This window comes from Staurois parvus, unplaced genomic scaffold (assembly GCF_062004578.1).
Source record: "Staurois parvus isolate SC_StPar_1 unplaced genomic scaffold, SC_StPar_1.0 ptg000188l, whole genome shotgun sequence".
Classification (NCBI taxonomy): Eukaryota; Metazoa; Chordata; class Amphibia; order Anura; family Ranidae; genus Staurois; species Staurois parvus.
The window spans coordinates 510,319-527,059 of NW_028317984.1; the positions used below are offsets into that span (position 1 = coordinate 510,319).

Here is a 16,741-nt window from a genome sequence, read left to right on the forward strand (position 1 = left end):
CATCGAGACAAAGGACCTCAATCACAACCTTAAAAAAAACAGAGAGCCGATATATTACCACAAACACTACGGGGTATCAGAGAGGTTCAGAATCAGTCAGCAAGGCCCATGAAAGAACGATATTCAGGGGTCGTTCGGAAGTGAATCCAACAGGACCACGTATGAGAAAATTTAGTAGGGTTATCCAGAGAAGAAGCAATCAGCTCTTCCATTTCAGCAATTCTGTTCAAATGTATGAACCAATCTCGCACTGTGGGGGGGTAAACAGACCCCCAGAGAACCGGTAAGCAGAGTTTTGCTGCGTTAAGCATGTGCATAGCCAGAGATTTGAAATATAGATGTTTGGGAAGCGGAGTATGGTGGAGGAGGAGTTGGGCCGGAGAGAACTCAATATCAAGAGTAGACACCGAAGAAGTAATCCGATGTACCTCCTGCCAAAATGGCTGAACCATAGGGCAGTCCCACCAGATATGAAGAAGAGATCCAACAGGAGCCCCACATCTCCAACAATTACTAGGTCTGGATGGATCAAAATGATGGATTCTAGAAGGTGTATTGTACCAACGTGTCGCCAACTTGTATCCATTTTCTTGTGCTGAAACATTCAAGGAGCACTTATGAGAAAAGGTAAAGATTTGGTCCCAATCAGAGAAAGAAAAGTCAAAGTTTAAGTCTCTTTTCCAAGCTTTGCAGGCGGGAAGTGAATCAGAGGTTCTGTCACCAAGAAGAAGCAGATAGGTAAATGATACTAAATGTCTCTTTGGTTCAGCCTTTGAACAGAGTGACTCAAAGGAGGTGAGAGGGCGGACCCATTTATGGCGATATGCAGGAGAGAGAAGAAAATGTCTGATTTGAAGATAGGCCCAAAAGGGAAAGGTGAGATCACTGTGGCGGAACCGTTCCGCCTGGGCTTCCTCGTGCGAAGCGGTAGGTCACACCCAATGGTCCTCTTTTCCAGCCAGTCTTCCAAGGCAGATATTATAGCTAAAAACCCTCCCTTTTGCTCTACCCAAAACCACGAGTTGGAACTTCGTGTAGAGTGAATAATGACTGACTCTTTATTAAACACAACTCAGTATATACAGCTTCAACCCCACCCCCACCAGACAGCCTGGCACCGGGTTTTCCCCACCCACAACAAACCCTAGGACTAACAATACAGTATGAACTCTATTAGAAGTGAAAGACTACAAGGTCACATTTCCCTAAACAAACAGTGTAGAATGTCTGTGAAACATGTCCACCTTTACAAAGGGGAGAAAACCAGAACAGAAAGGGCAAAATGTGATCACACAGGGATGATTCGTCACAATCACCCATAGTACTTGCCAGGGAAGAACAAGACTTCAGCTGACCTTTGTGAAAAAAGTGGTTTGCCAATACTTGACTGTGTGGCCAATGTGCTGATGGAAAGGACTTATGCATACCGGGAGGGAAGTCTGGATTGAGGCGAAGAGAAGTTAGCGGGTTGGGGACATTGGAAATGGAGGCCGATTTACAGGTTAAGCGAAAGGTTTTAAGGGAAGGACCGATTATTGGATGTAGGAGGAGTTCTTGAGGAATGTGTTTGGTCAGAAGCCACGGGATCGATGCCAAGGGGGAAGTGGAACAAGAGTGTTCCAGCTGGACCCACGCTTTGGTGGTAAAGTGAATATTCCAATCGATTATCCTAGTAAGATGGCAGGCCCGATGGTAAAGTTGCAGGTCAGGTAGTCCAATCCCCCCTTTGGATTTGGGGAGCACAAGTTGGGAGAAAGAAATACGTGGCCGTTTATGATTCCAGAGAAAAAGAGAGCACATTCTTCTGCATGAAACAAAAAAGGCAGGTGGTAAATGGATAGGTAAGGTTTGAAATAGATAGAGGAGGCGTGGGAGGATATTCATTTTTAGTATAGCAGCCCTACCAAACCAGGAGAAGCATGGGTGATGCCACCTAGTTAGGTCTGCTCGGATGGCACCAAGGGTTGGAAGAAAGCTTTTGACATAAAGATCAGAGAGGTTACTCGTAAGCTGTATTCCCAGATAGGTAAGGGAGTCCCTTTCCCATTGAAACGGGAACTGTGACTGACAAAAGGAAACCAGATCTGGAGGAAGAGTAATGTTTAAGGCATAGGATTTGGAATGAATAATTTTGAGGTTCGAGATATATTGAAAGAAGGAAAAATCCTTAAGTAGGTTGGGCAAGGTAATCTGAGGCTCTGTCAGAAACAAAAGAATGTCGTCTGCGTAGGCAGCAAGTTTGTATTCCTTGTTCGCCACAGAAATACCCCTGATATCTGGGTTTAAGCGGAGTTTGTGTAACAATGGTTCTAGTGATATCACAAAAAGAAGCGGGGAGAGGGGGCAACCTTGGCGCATACCATTCCCAAGAGAGAATGGATGAGATAGATGCCCATTAACACGGACCTGAGCCGTTGGACCTGAATACAGTGCCATAATGAAATTGAGCATGGTGTCCCCTAAACCAATTGCCTGTAGGCATGCCTTTAAGTAATCCCAGGACACCCTATCAAAAGCCTTCTCGGCATCTAGGGAAAGAATAAATCCTGGACTGCGAGAATCGTGAAGTCAGTGGAGAAGGTTAAGAGCCTTGATGGTGTTATCCCTTGCTTCCCTTCCCAGGATGAAGCCCACTTGGTCAAGGTCAATCAGGGAAGGTAACAAGGGAAGGAGACGGTTGGCTAGGATCTTTGCGTAGATTTTGATGTCTACGTTCAAAAGAGAGATAGGCCTATAATTGGTAACCAAAGTGACATCTTTACCTTCTTTGGGGATGACAGTGATATGAGCTTCCAGGAGGCGATGATGTTGCGTGGAGGGTGAAGAGAAAGTGTTGAAGGCGGAGAGGAAGGGTCCACTCAAAATATCTAGAAACTCCTTGTAATATGCCACAGAAAGACCATCAGGGCCCGGGCTTTTACCAGGTTTCATTTGCTGGACGGCTCGGGAGAGTTCCTCCGCCTTGATATGATGTTCCAAATCCTGAACAGTATCATCAGGTACAGTGGAAGGACTATAGAGGCAAAGAAAGTCAGAGATTAGGGTGTCTCTAGGCTTATTGGCCTCAGAAGGGCGACGTTCTGGAGGGAAATTGTATAATGTTTTGTAGCATTGCTCAAAGTGAGATGCTATATCCGCATTTGAGGTGGCCAAAGAGCCATCCGAGCCCCTAATCTTGTGAACCGTTAAACTTGACTTTATTGTCTGGAGGGATCTGGCTAAGAATCTCCCGCTTTTGTTAGCAAACTCTTAAAAATGTTTTTGCGACAGAATGAATCTGCGCTTAGCTGCCTTGCCTAGTTCGTTTAAGAGCTGTGTGTGGGTGTTCCTAAGATCAGATAAAGTCGAGGCGGCCTGATTATGTTTGTGCTCCTTTTCCAGGAATTTAATGCGATCTAAGAGTTGTTGTAAACGAGTCTGTCTCTCTTTTTTACGTTTTGTGGCCGTAGCTATTAGGACTCCTCGTATGACGCATTTATGTGCCTCCCATTGAGTTAACAAAGAGGCATCTGGAGTTTGATTGTTCGAAAAGTAGTCCGTTAATTGGGAGCGAACCTCTGCTTCATTGGCAAAGTCAGAAAGAAGAGAGGCATCCAAACGCCATATCTTAGAACGGGAATGTTTCTCCGGAAATTGTAATGTCATAGTGATAGGGTAATGATCAGAGAGGATCATCGGTTCAATGGAGGAATCATGGAGGAAAGAGAGGTCAGCTTGCGTAATAAAGAGGTAATCGATTCTGGAATATTTGTTGTGTGGAGGGGAGAAAAATGTATAGTCTTTGACATTCGGGTGGAGGACTCGCCAAGAGTCGTGAAGTTGCAGATCTTGAAGTTGAGTGTGAATCTTTCTAATGGATTTATATGGCAAGAAAGAGCTTCCCGAGGAAGAGTCCAATAAAGGGCATAGGGGAACGTTAAGATCACCTCCCAAGATTAGGATACCCGTCTGGAAGGAGGAAAGTGAAGAGGTAATGGAGCGGAAAAAGGATACTTGTCTAGTGTTGGGTGCGTAAAGATTTGCTAAAGTGATGGGCCTATTGGCAAAATTACCTTTTAGAAATAGGAATCTACAATTGGGGGCGGCGGAGATGGGGGCCTTGCCAATCCATGTCACTTGGTACTCGACCAGATTCAGTAGCATTTGGAAGACGCAGAGATCTGTACCAATCTGGAAGCTCAACAAGAGGAATGTCTAGTGCGGAACAGAAGCTGGGGAGATCCTCTGGAACTCGCAGGTAGGCTGTGCGCCCCTGAGCTTGAGCGGAGAGACAGAATGGAAATCGCCACCTGTATGGTATGTTATGAGAGCGAAGTGTGTCCAGCAGGGGGCGAAGTTCTCGCCTTTGTTGCAAGGTTATGGTTGAGAGGTTCTGGAACAGGTGTATCTCATTACCCTGAAATAAAAGGCGTCTTCTTTCTCTGGCCCTTCTGAGAATGTCTTCTTTGATTGGAAAGCAACACACCACATCTCTTGGGGGGTCAGAATCTCTGCCTCTGGAGCGAAGCACTCTGTGTGCACGTTCCAGATCAATGGGTGCAGCAGGTGGACGGGCCACCAGATCATTGAAGATCGCAATTACTGTTTTGGGGATATCGCTCGGCTCCACAGATTCAGGCAAGCCACGCAATCTGATATTATGTCTGTGACCTCTATTATCCAGATCTTCAATCTGTCTAAATCACGGATATGAGATGTGTGCAATACTGACAACTTTTTTTTTTTTTTTTTTAAGTCCGCAAACGTGCAAACTACAACGAAAAACCCGTAAGTGTTCACAAAAAATGTGCAAGTGCAAAACACCACACGAAAAAGTGCACTTAGGGGTGTGTTTGTCCTACCCCCGGAAGGGTTGGACCGTTCACCCGATCCCCCGGGGCACGAAGCTCCTGACAGGGACAAGGTTCCCATTTGGTCCTCCTGGCCAAAAGGCCTGGTGGACCACCGTTCCTTATGCCCAGCCGAAGCCGGACATCCAGTACTAGGCAAGGGGGTTCTCCCGAAGAGAAAATCCCCTAGGGATCAGGGGAGGAAGGAACCGTATGGCCACACATCCTCCCCCTAGACTTCAGGTAAGGCCCGAGGACCCACACCCTCCATCCGTGAAAAACACACACATAAGAACAGAAAAAGTGACAAAACGTGGGAGTGATTAAATAAATAAATAAAAAATAAAAAAGTGGTACCGTGCCTAATAGTGCACAGACCAGGCCCTGAGGCCTGTAGCAAAAATTGCCCCGGACTTAGCCAAAAGACCTGGTCCTTAGGGCGCTGTGCAAAAAGAAGTGAAAAACAGTGGCCATGTGTCATCTTCACACCGTGGGGTCCCACACCCAAGTGTTACTAGTGACACCCCTGAGAGCGTCTTCCCCAGGGGGCACTGAGTTTGCGGACTTTTTGCGTCCCCAGCCCCAGGCCGACCAAGGTAGATCCGTCCAAATCAGGAGGTACTGGGTCTTTCCAGCTTTCCCAGAGGAATTACTCCCAAGGTCCCAGAGCGTATCGTGGCGCCCCCTGGTTTCTGTCCCTCCGGTCCAGCCTTCCGGACCCCCATCATACCAGTGAGGGTACTATACAACAACCATCCCCGCAAAGCTAGAATGGTCGGGAGCACCCCCACTGGACACTGATAAGAACAGATACTACACTTGATCTTAGCCAAAAGGCCGAGAAGCGATACTACTGCTGGATCTCCACTATGGCATCAGCATTAGATCTGCTTGTGAATTCCACCTCCTCTATTCTTATACTTAACAAATGAAGGTCTTCTCTTAGGTCACTGAGGGCTGTGGTAAAAGTAGCTTTAATGTCAGCTGCAACTGCCTGCAGATCTCTTAAAAAAAGTGTATGAGTGTCTGAAGAGAGATCATGCTGTGGGACAGATGCAATGTCAGCCCCAGTGTCTGTGCTCTGTACACCCTGAGCACATGTTTCTGTAGTGGAGGGAGGAGGGGAGGAGAGGGGGATGCTGCATGTGGCCTGTTCCTCTGCTGAGAGCTGAACAGCTCCTGAATATGTCTGGATTGCTGGGGGTTATGTGCGCGGAGAGCGGGAACGGGAGCCGGTGACCTTCCGGTCTGCTTTCCCCATCATGGCTCTGTCTCACCCGCTCCTCTGCTAATATCGATGCAAGGTCTCAGGCTGGCAGGAGCTCCTGTATCACATGACCTTCTTGGATCTCGGCAGACCACGCCCCCTCAATTTTTTATGTCACATAGTACTGGCACAGCAATTTTTCAAACACCAATTTTTTTAAAATAACACGCTTTTTTACTTTTAATTCACAAAAACACAATATATTGGGCAATTATTTGGTAAAATATAAAAGATGATGGTATACCGAGTAAATAGATACCAAACATCACATGCTTTAAAACTGCGCATGCCCCGTGCTATGGTGCCAAACTGCATACATTTTTAATATCCATAGGCAACGCTTTAAAAGCATTTACAAGCTACCATTTTAGATTTACAGAGGAGGTCTAGTGCAAGAATTACTGCCCTTGATCTGATGTTCGTGGCGATACCGCACATGCATGGTGCAACTGCTGTTTTTTACATACCAGCACAGGGTCAACGCTTGTGCACGCAGGTGCGCGGGGGCTTTTTTTTTAATCACTTTTAATGCTATCACAGGGAATGCAAACATCCCCTATAACTTCAATGGGCATTGTCATATATTCTTTTTTGAGAAATCTGGAGTCTATCAGACTTTAGATATCTCCTCTGCCCTTACATTATCTTATCTCACCAAGATTGTTGTGGTCAGATGCTTTCCCAATTTACAAATGGCGCTGTTTATATCCTGTGAAACTGAAGTGATGAAATGCTCGCAGCTTCTGATTTCTTACACTATAGAAATGATTGGCACCATTCCGGTCTCCAATCAGCTCTATGGTCAGCTGGCAGAAACACCGGCTGCATTCTCAGGCTCCACTGATGGCACAAGACTGCCTGAGAAGGCCGTGGAAGGCAGCGTGGAAGGGGGGAGGGCATCATCCCCCACCGCTTGTAAAAGCAATCTTGCAGCTAATTAGCCACTAGGATTGCTTTTACATGAAAGCTGAAAAAACAATACCAGGATGATGTCTGCAGCTGTAGGCATCATCCTGGTATAATCATTCAAAGTCAGTGATGTACCAGTACGTCGCTGCTCCTTGCCAGAAAAATTGTATTGTATTCCCACCATTAGAATATACAATAAAAATTGTCCATACGGAAAAAGGATGACACCAAGTCCCAAACTATTTTGCCACTGCTCCCCATGTAGTCTGGATATCCAGGTGGTTCCACGTGACTATCTTTTCCCTCGTAAATACAAAACTTATATGTATAGTCTGTTGCCCTCTCACAGGTCTTATACATCTTATCCCATATCTGGCACGCTTGCTGGGGAGAAATTGCTTGAATTCAAGGCAGCCAGAAAAATGAATGAGGGACTCATCAACGCAGATTTTTTGCTAGGGAGTATACACATCTGCAAATTTTTGGTTAAAGGGGAATTGCAAGGGGTCAAATTTTGTGTAGCCGGTCAATGTATTGTCATTGAAATGCATAAAACACATTATACTCTCATATCTATGCCCGGCCATAGCAGGAGAGAACACGGGCATATGATGAATCGTTTCTGTGGACCAATACAACCGCAATTAATTTTTTTTAGTAATGCCCATGTTGAGGGTTAGGCCCCCCAAACATTTACATTTCCCCCAAAATCAAGGGGAATAGTTAAATTTGCTGTTTCCCCCTGAAATCAGGGTTGGGCAGTGAATGGAAGAAGTATGGGTGCTGCAGAATTTGTGGGCTGCCGATCGGGATTTGCAAGCACATCCGGAAGGATACTAGGGGCTCTACGGGCCTATGTGCGAATTCTTGGTGGTTGCAGGACACTAGTGCTCGCCACCTAACCAGCTTATATTGCACTTATGGGACTCGCCACGTCACCAAGTAATACTGCAGTGCTGGTATGTGCTGGTATGTGAAAGAACACGATGCAATAGGCTGCTGGTGCTCGCCAGTTCACCAAAAGGTAGAGCGGCACTAGTACTGGCACTCTGCTGCATATGAGAGTCATCAAAATTTACTGGCAAGTGCTAGCAGAGATCAGGCCTGATTCTGCAAACACTGCGGTTTTGTGTGCAATGTAACAAATGACAGTGACCTACTGACACTGCACTTGCTGGGGGAGAAGGGAGAGGTAAGCATAGGGGCTAAACGCAGATGCTGGCAGGTGCCGGGCTGATCCCGCTAACACTGTGTTTTTGGGGATACTATACTAATGTGAACACTGGTATAGAGCTGATCTGATCAAAGATATTGATCCATTCAGACACTATACTAGCAATGGAGGTTTATTGTGAATGAGCGTGTTCCTGGGAATCAAGGGGTTAAATGTGATTACTGGGGCAATCTTACACTATCTGGGAGGGGCGTGCAAACCACGGGAGCACAAATCACGTATATATACGTGATTTTGTGCACCCGTGCCGCCCTGTAGCAGTATTTCTGCTATAATGCGATCAGCAAGCAGTCAAAGAAGCAGTTTGCATTATGAGCTGCCCTCACTGCCACCGCTGAACACAGGCTGGAATTCCCTTGCTCTGTGCACAGGAGGGGTCTCAGCACTCAATCCCAACACAAGAGATACCACAGCTGGTGGGGTTGTTAGAGGATGGCAGTGACAGAGAGTGGTGTTCGGGGGGCTTTTGGTGTTGGTGGGGGGCACCCGATTTTAGTGTTGCCTAGGGCAGCACAAGGGGTAAATACACCACGGGACACAAGCCATTTGATGTCTTGACATTTATCACCAAAGGCATGCCTTGAGTGTAACTATGTTTCAGAAAGGCTAAATTGCTGGGTTTAGTTCTGCTTTAAGCTCAAACTAAAACATTGTATCTTTCAAGTTTTTACTGCCATATGTGCCCTTGTTGTGTAGCTATCCTCTCTATTTCAAACATACATTATATAGCAAAGTGTAAAATTTTTAGAAAAAAGGTTTTCAAACTTCTGAAAAAGGTTTTATTGTTGTCTGTCTCATTTGACAACAACCGTATTTCTCAATTCTTGTACAGGTATAGTAGAAAGTGGAGAAAAATCTCTGCAGTTGGGTCACTAACACAACTATAATAATACAGAAGTATTGACCCTCACTCATTCTATCCACAAATATGCATCATCCATAGTTAGGTTTTAAAAATCCTCAACTTTGAAGAACTGCCCCAACAGTACTATCAAGCAGCATTTTTCTTGTTATAATCAGATTGTGCATTAAATTCCTTTTATAAATAATGAAGTGTGAAAAGATCACCTCTATGATTATGGCCTACAAGGGGCAAAGCATGTCAGAGGGGTGTAGTCTAGGGGTGAGGACTGTGTTAACAGCCAACTACACACAATAAACTTACCAGTGGGACTTCTGTGGAGTATGTCCTTGTTTTTTTAATTTTTCTTTGTCAGAAATAGCTATTTCCAAACTGGTCTTTTTTGTATGAAACAGCAATAACAAAGATCTGGAGATACATACACATGTAAATAAATATAAACGGTGTGAAAGTCATTCTGATTTTCATGGGTAATCATCTTGATGACAATAGGCTGACAACTAATTTCTTTTTACACCTTTTTAACACATAATTTGTCATAGTGGCCAAGGCTCATGGAAAAATAAGGAGCAAATTTTACTGCCATAGTGTTTAATTGCAGTGAGCTTCATATGGTGTCTGTGGTAGCAAATGGTGTATTGAACCTGATCTGGCAGGACATTCTCCAGAACATAGGGTGGTGGGGCATTGGGACTGTTGTGCAGAGGAACTGCAAATTGGGACTATTGTGCAGAGAGAGGAACACTTGGCAACTGTGTATGGCTAGACTTAAAGTTCCACATGAAAAAAATCCAAAGGTACAGTTTGGATTAATAATTTGGTAGGCTGCTCCTTCAATAAAGAAGTGATATTACACTTTCAACCATGAACATTAGATGAGATTACCAAAATGTATAGAGGAACACAAATTTGGCAGTTTAAGGGTCCTGTCCCAGTTTCTACTTCTTCCTTTTGAGAAGTATTGCTCTCCTCTTCCCTCCATTCTTTTATGGCATAAGCTTGAACCCACATTGCAAGTTTACTTAGCAGTCTGCATCATTCAAGATGTTTCTGCCTTGAGGGCTTAAGTCCTCCAATGTCTATAAGGTATTGTGGCAAAGCAGCTTTGGAGAATATAGTCTGGGTGGGCATAGTTGTACTGCAAGTATGTTAATTCAGTGAATAGGCAGGAAAACTGGGTGTGACAGCAATCAGTGAGGATATGTTGACCAAAGTTCTATGTGGATTATTTCTAGGTATATTAGCTGTTTTCTGATTAAGAAGATACACTTCTAGACCAATCAGGCGTCTAACCAAGAGCATGTGAAATATGTAGCATGGTTAATTTGGAATATTTAATGCTGTTACATAGTGGGGTATAAACGATCACAATTTGCTATTATTTATAGTTGTTTAAATTTGTAATAAGCCAATAATAAAGTTGAAGTACCCTTGCTGTATTTATTTAAAACAATTTTTGATTCAAATGTAGTGCTACGCTGCAGGGGCCGCTTGATAATGCTTGTCCCCGGTGGTTGCCCTGACCTTGCAAGCCTCCCAACACCTCTGACACTCTTGTTTCATCATATTCCAACAGTATAGGATAATAATGCAAGAGACACAATTCTTTAGTAACACCTCTATATTAGTCTTGTTTAAAAGAGTAAGACCACAAGAATAATGGATTTAGGATATACAACCCAAGTTAAGGCATAAAAATAGAACTTTGGTATAATAGAAATAATCAGTTAGCATCATTTAACAAATTATGAGTAGTAAGCTTCAACTATTAAACTGCAAAACCAGCAGTAAGAGGGGGAAGAAAAGGCTTGTTGACTTATCATCTCCCTCTAGGCCACCAGCGCCACAATGGTGAACAGAGAATTATGTAAATATATACTCCAGCACACATACAGTGCTCAGCATAAATGAGTACACTCCTTTTGCAAAGTATGATTTTAATCAATATCTCAATGAACACAAGAACAAGTTCCAAAATTTTATAAAACTGAGTTTTATAGAACATTTGTTTAGCTCGTTACTTGAAAGTAGTTACTTGAAAGGTTAGTAGTATAATATACTCTCATGTGAAAAGTGTCCTTCACAGTAGCGCTGTAAATAAAAAACACCACAAATATGCACAAAAAATGATGAATAATTAAATAATAGTGACTCTCAATTAAATATCATGATATCAATTGAGTGCAGTTTTAAGTGCTCCAATTGTCTCCATAAACTTGCTGCTTTTCATCCCAAAAAACACCACCATGTGCTCTTGGGAAATCACTAACTTTTGGGTATTTACTCTCCAGACATACATGCCTCCCACTCTCATGGTTGGCATGATTCGCTCGTGAAACTCCAAATAAGACCTCTGAAGTGTAAAACCATCAGAACTCCTCACTCCTCTCCAACAGGTATCATCGCCATGGAAAGAAAACTCTCACCACTGCTGGACCACTCGAACCACGCTACCATGTCACTTCCGTTTCTGGTTCTGATGTCACATCCAGTCGCCGCATAGCCACATCCTTAATAATATAACTTAGATTACAAAATCTTCAGTATTACTCAAATTAGTTGATGCAAACATGAATACATCCCACAACAAAAACGACTAAATCTAATATTTTGCATGACCTCCATGATTTGTAAGGACAGCACCAAGTCTTCTAGGCATGGAATGAACAAGTTGGCGACATTTTGCAACAGTTATCTTTTTCCATTCTTCAAAAACAACCTCTTTTAGGGCCTGGATGCTGGATGGAGAGTAATGCTCAACTTTTCTCTTCTGAATTCCCTATAGGTATTCAGTTGGGTTCAGATCAGGAGACATACTTGGCCACCGAATCACTTTCACCCTGTTCTTCTTGTGTTTTGAATCTTTGTTATGTTGGAAAAGTGCATGACAACCAAGGGTATGGAGTGATGATAGCAAATTCTCTTTCAATATAGAGCAGTATAGAGCATGATACCATCAATGAAATGCAGTTCCTCCACACCAGTAGCACACATGTAGCCCCACAGGACACTGACACCACCATGTTTCACTGTAGGTACCATTAATTTTTCTTTGTACTCCTCACCTTTGTGACACCATAAAGTTTTGAAGCCATCAGTTCCAAAAACATTTATCTTGGTCTCATCACTCCAGAGTACAGAGTCCCAGTAGTCTTCTTCTTTTTCAGCATGGGCCCTGGCAAATTCTAGGCAGGCTTTTTTGTGCATGGGCTTTAGGAGAGGCTTCTATTGTGGACGACACCCATGCATGCCATTTCTCTGCAGTGTACACCATATTGTGTCACGGGAAACAATTACCCCAGTTTTGCTTTCTAATTCTTTAGCTAACTGCAGTGAACTTGCATGGCGATTTTCTTCAATCTTTCAGAAGATGCTCCTGTTGAGGTGTTAACATCTGGACATCTCTGTGAGTTGGTTGCAGTTCCATCTTTGTTAAATTTTTGTTTCACTTTTGCTACAGTATTCTGACTGATAAATAAAGCTTTGCTGATCTTCTTGTAGCTTTGACCTTTCTTGTACAAGGAAATGTTTTTCTTTCTTAGGCCTTGTGATATTTCTCTTCCATGTAGTGCCTTTGCTGAAAGCATGAAATGGGAAGGGGTTTTCTTTGTTAAGTAATGCCCTTTTATAATCAACTGTCTGCCACACCTGTTTAATGAATAAATAGACTCACTTGTAATTGAATTCTTGTTGATTAGGATTCTGTTGTCTAAAATTTAGCTTTGCTCCCAAGATTTTCATTGGGGTGTTTTCATTTTTGCAACATGGTCTTGAATTAATTTGTTAGGAAAAACCTTTTTTTTGTGTGTGCAAATTAACAGATCTTGTTAATTCTTTTGTAGTATAGTGTCCCAGAGAAAATGTTGGTTCTGAAAGAAAAGAAAAGGTTTTCTGACAAATATGTTGGGGTGTACTCATGGGGAGTACTGTACATATAAGTAACCTATTCTGAATAACAATGGCTTTAGAAGAGAAGTGGTCCATTTAACTGGAGATTTCAACTTGAGTCCTGTCATGTTTAAAGTTCCTTATATGGTGGTGTTCGTTTTCTTCTGCTGGCAATGGTGGGGTCCAGTTAAACAGGCTGTGGTACTTCTCAAAGCAAAGATCTCTTGACAATGAGGTGTGAAGGTGTCTGTATGCAGTGTCTCTAGAGTGATGACAGAAAGAGGATGGGGGGCATCTGCCAGCTCACCAATCCCATGGATACCACGGCCTCCTAAGGAACCAGAGTTCTTGCCAAGGCTCTTGGCTGTTTGCTGGGATGTGCAAAGTTGCTGTGTGACAGTGTGTCAGCCCAGCAAGCAGAGATGACTGTGTGAAGACTGGACAGTGACAGTCCCGATGCAGAGCAGCTGATGTAATCCCAATGTGGTGATTAGAGTCACCGCTGTAATGAACTGATGTGCAGAGTCCCACAGCAGTAGGCCTACAATCTGTCTGGAGGAAAACAGCAGTCATCCTGTGTTCAGCTCTGAATCCCGTGCCCAAAAGAGCAAGCCAGTCCCTTGCTGTAGAATATATCTGCCCTCCCAGCATTCCTTTCATTTTCCAGCACTGTGGTAGTTGTAGTTCAATCAACAATCAGGAAAACAGTATATATTGTCTATAGGACTACAGGTCCCAAGATCCTCTGCTGTTAGAAGAACTGGATCCAGTCTTCTAACAGGAAGTGATGTAGAATTTTCAGTAATGGGCACTTGGGGGAACAGGAATAATCATAGTATAATCTGTAAATGTCCCTGAAAGGCACCTGGCTACATGAAAAAAAAAAACCTTTACAACGTACATGTTGGATACATCTACTGTACATATACTTCAATATGGAAAGGGACTCTATCAGTGAAAGCTCTACCTCCATTTTACATCCCCCTGTCATGGCCTTTGAAGAAAACCTCTGTCCAAATGAATTCTTTGTTGATTTTATATTACACAGAATCCAGCAGGAGTGTGACTCCATAGCTTGGGTTTTTGTTGACACCTGTTTTGGATGGAGAGAGTTCTAGGTAGCTATAGAAAGCCAGTGGCTGATTCACCCAAAAATACTAATAATCCTTATTTTTTGGTTTTGCCAATGGTCCTTTCATATTCATAGCCATTAATGACTGCCACAAAAACAACCTCCTCTTAACTACACAGATCCTGGTGGTCACATGGGCCCTGTATAAGAAAATATTATATCCAATACTACAGTACAGTGCAGTAACAATGTTTTACTTGTTGCCAGACACCTCATGCAAAGATTTTTGCTCTTGGAGGGAAACAGATTTCTAAAAACAACCATGACATGTGTAATACCCTGCTATAATACTGGATGCAGAATGTTAAACGGACACAGGATGGCAGTGTCCTGGAGCCCTGTTGTACAGACTCTGTTGAAAAGCTTTGTGGGATTTGTAGGCTGATTGCAGGACTTTGCTGTTTAACAACAAGCTAACAAACTACATTTCCCAGAGGAGCTGGCATGTGGGCAGAGGGAAATAAATACAGAAGCCCGGGAACCCAAGGACAGGAAGTGGATAGAGAGAGCTGGAGAGCAGGTGTGAGGAGAAGGCTGTCCGGAATGCTGGAGGTCCAGGCTGGGCCAAGCCTCAGAGAGTGGAGGAGAAAATTGTGCTGGCAAGTCTGGTGAACTAGCCTATGAGCGGGCAGACCAGAGTGCTGCTGTCCGGAGTGATTTCAGAAGGAGGAACCACAAGAACACGGGGAGCACCCATCTACAGAGAGACTATCCATTACCTGACCGAGGCCACAGATCGGGTGAGAGAGTTCCATTATCAAGCCATTTAAGTTACTAACAACATTACTCAATTCAGCTACTTTCTATTTAGTCTTATTGACACTGTTTCTCAAGTTACATGTGTTAAGGCCCAGTTCACCTGGCCTACTAGTTATTGCACTTTCAGCATATCCAATCACAAGAGCCAGCTGCAGTGTCTGCCCTCTGCAGGTCTAGCTGTATTATTGCTTCCATCACTGTTAAGGACTGACCGGTGGTAGCCTCTAGCGCTCCACAGACCAGAATTCCCCAGGGCATGGAATCTAAGTCCCAACCTGCTTGTTCACCAGGTCCCCTGTTGGTGGGGATGGACTTGGAGCAAGCCAAGACTAGGTCATGACCCCTGGGTGCAACCAGCTGTGGTAGAGACACCTATCGGTAGAACGTTGCAGGTGAGAGTCTGTTATGAGGAGGCAGAGTAAGCGAGGTCAGGCAGGCCAGGTCGGTAACAGCGGGGCAGGTCGGTACAAATGGCAGGCAGAAGAATAAACGGGTCACGGTCCAGGTTCGGCAACAGGAGATCAAAGGCGCAGGAGTAGGCAGTAGAATGGTCAGGCAAGCCAGGGGTCAGAGTAGGAGAAGTCAACAAATCAGGGTCAGGCAGGGTCGGCAGCAAAGCAATCTCACAGGATACAGGAAAGACCATACGGCAACTAAGCACTGTCAGAGCCTGTTCAAATAGGGAGCCCTGCGCTCCTATTGGTGCCAGGCCCGCATCTGCGATCGCGAGTGCGCATGCGCAGGCGCCCAGGTCCAAGTGCCTGCACGCTAGTGCGCCTAGGCATACCACGCATGCGCAGACTCGCGCGCTGCGATCCAGCCCAAGATCCCTGACAATCACATTTGGCCCCTCATTTGCCAAGGAGCTCCTTCATTGACACAGTTGTTACTGGGGTTCAAAGAGGAACTAGTCCCTGCAGAAACGTGTTTTCCCATTCACTAATCTCTACCTAAATCTACATCTCACCTTGTGGGTGTTAATAGGGATACCGTCCAAATGAAATACCACATAAAGGGGCAGCTCCATCCTCTTTATGTTCACCCTCTATTAGGAACTTCAACTTTTGCCTCAAGGAAGATCTGAACATTTATGTGCACCAACTAGGGCCCCATTGAGCGAGAAGATCAGATACTACAGTTTAAAGGGACATTGGCTTTTATCATTGAAGAGCTTTTCTTTTCCCAGAATTAAACCCAGTCACCAGCCCCTGGGAGCCCAGAGTGAGTTAGCCTCTCTGTTTTGTAGTTTTTCTTTACCCATTGGGGAAGAAATATCTCAGGACTGGGGCTACTGTTTAACCTCCCTGGCGGTATTCCCGAGTATAGCTCGGGGTAAAGTTTCAGTACCAAAAGCGGTAACCCCGAGCTACACTCAGGAATACCATGCAGCGTTGCTCAGAGATTCCCTGCAGCACTTACCTTGTTCTGCGCTCCTACGACCGATGCCGGCATCTGTCTTCCGGTTCTAGTCCCTGTGAGCATTGGGGCGTACGGGGGCCGGAACTGGTGGGATTTAAAAATGTTAAAAACTGACATTCACTAATATACTAAAATCACATAGTAAAACATTACTGTTTCAAAGCATTTCACATACATTTTCTCCCTACTGCTTTGTCCTGTGCCCTGCCTGCATTTTTACTGTTCTTTCTGCCTGGAAACTTAGAAAAGTACATGGCGTCCAAAAAGCGTCCCTTTGGAACAAAAGCGGTTTTAGACCAGCTAGAGAACAGCGATAGTAAATCAGAACCACTTGCAGAATTGAGTGATGATTTGTGGGGAAATTCGTCATCAGACACTGAAAACGATTCTGCAACTGAGCTCAGCGATGTGCGAACTTGGCGCTATATTTCAAATTTCAGTG

The 16,741-nt window shown here is 44.2% G+C and overlaps 1 pseudogene; it reads right to left on the reverse strand.

Annotated features, from left to right (window-relative positions):
- Positions 1–5,562: 5,562 nt before the first annotated feature.
- Positions 5,563–5,678, reverse strand: LOC149462007 (U2 spliceosomal RNA; annotated as a pseudogene).
- Positions 5,679–16,741: the final 11,063 nt, after the last annotated feature.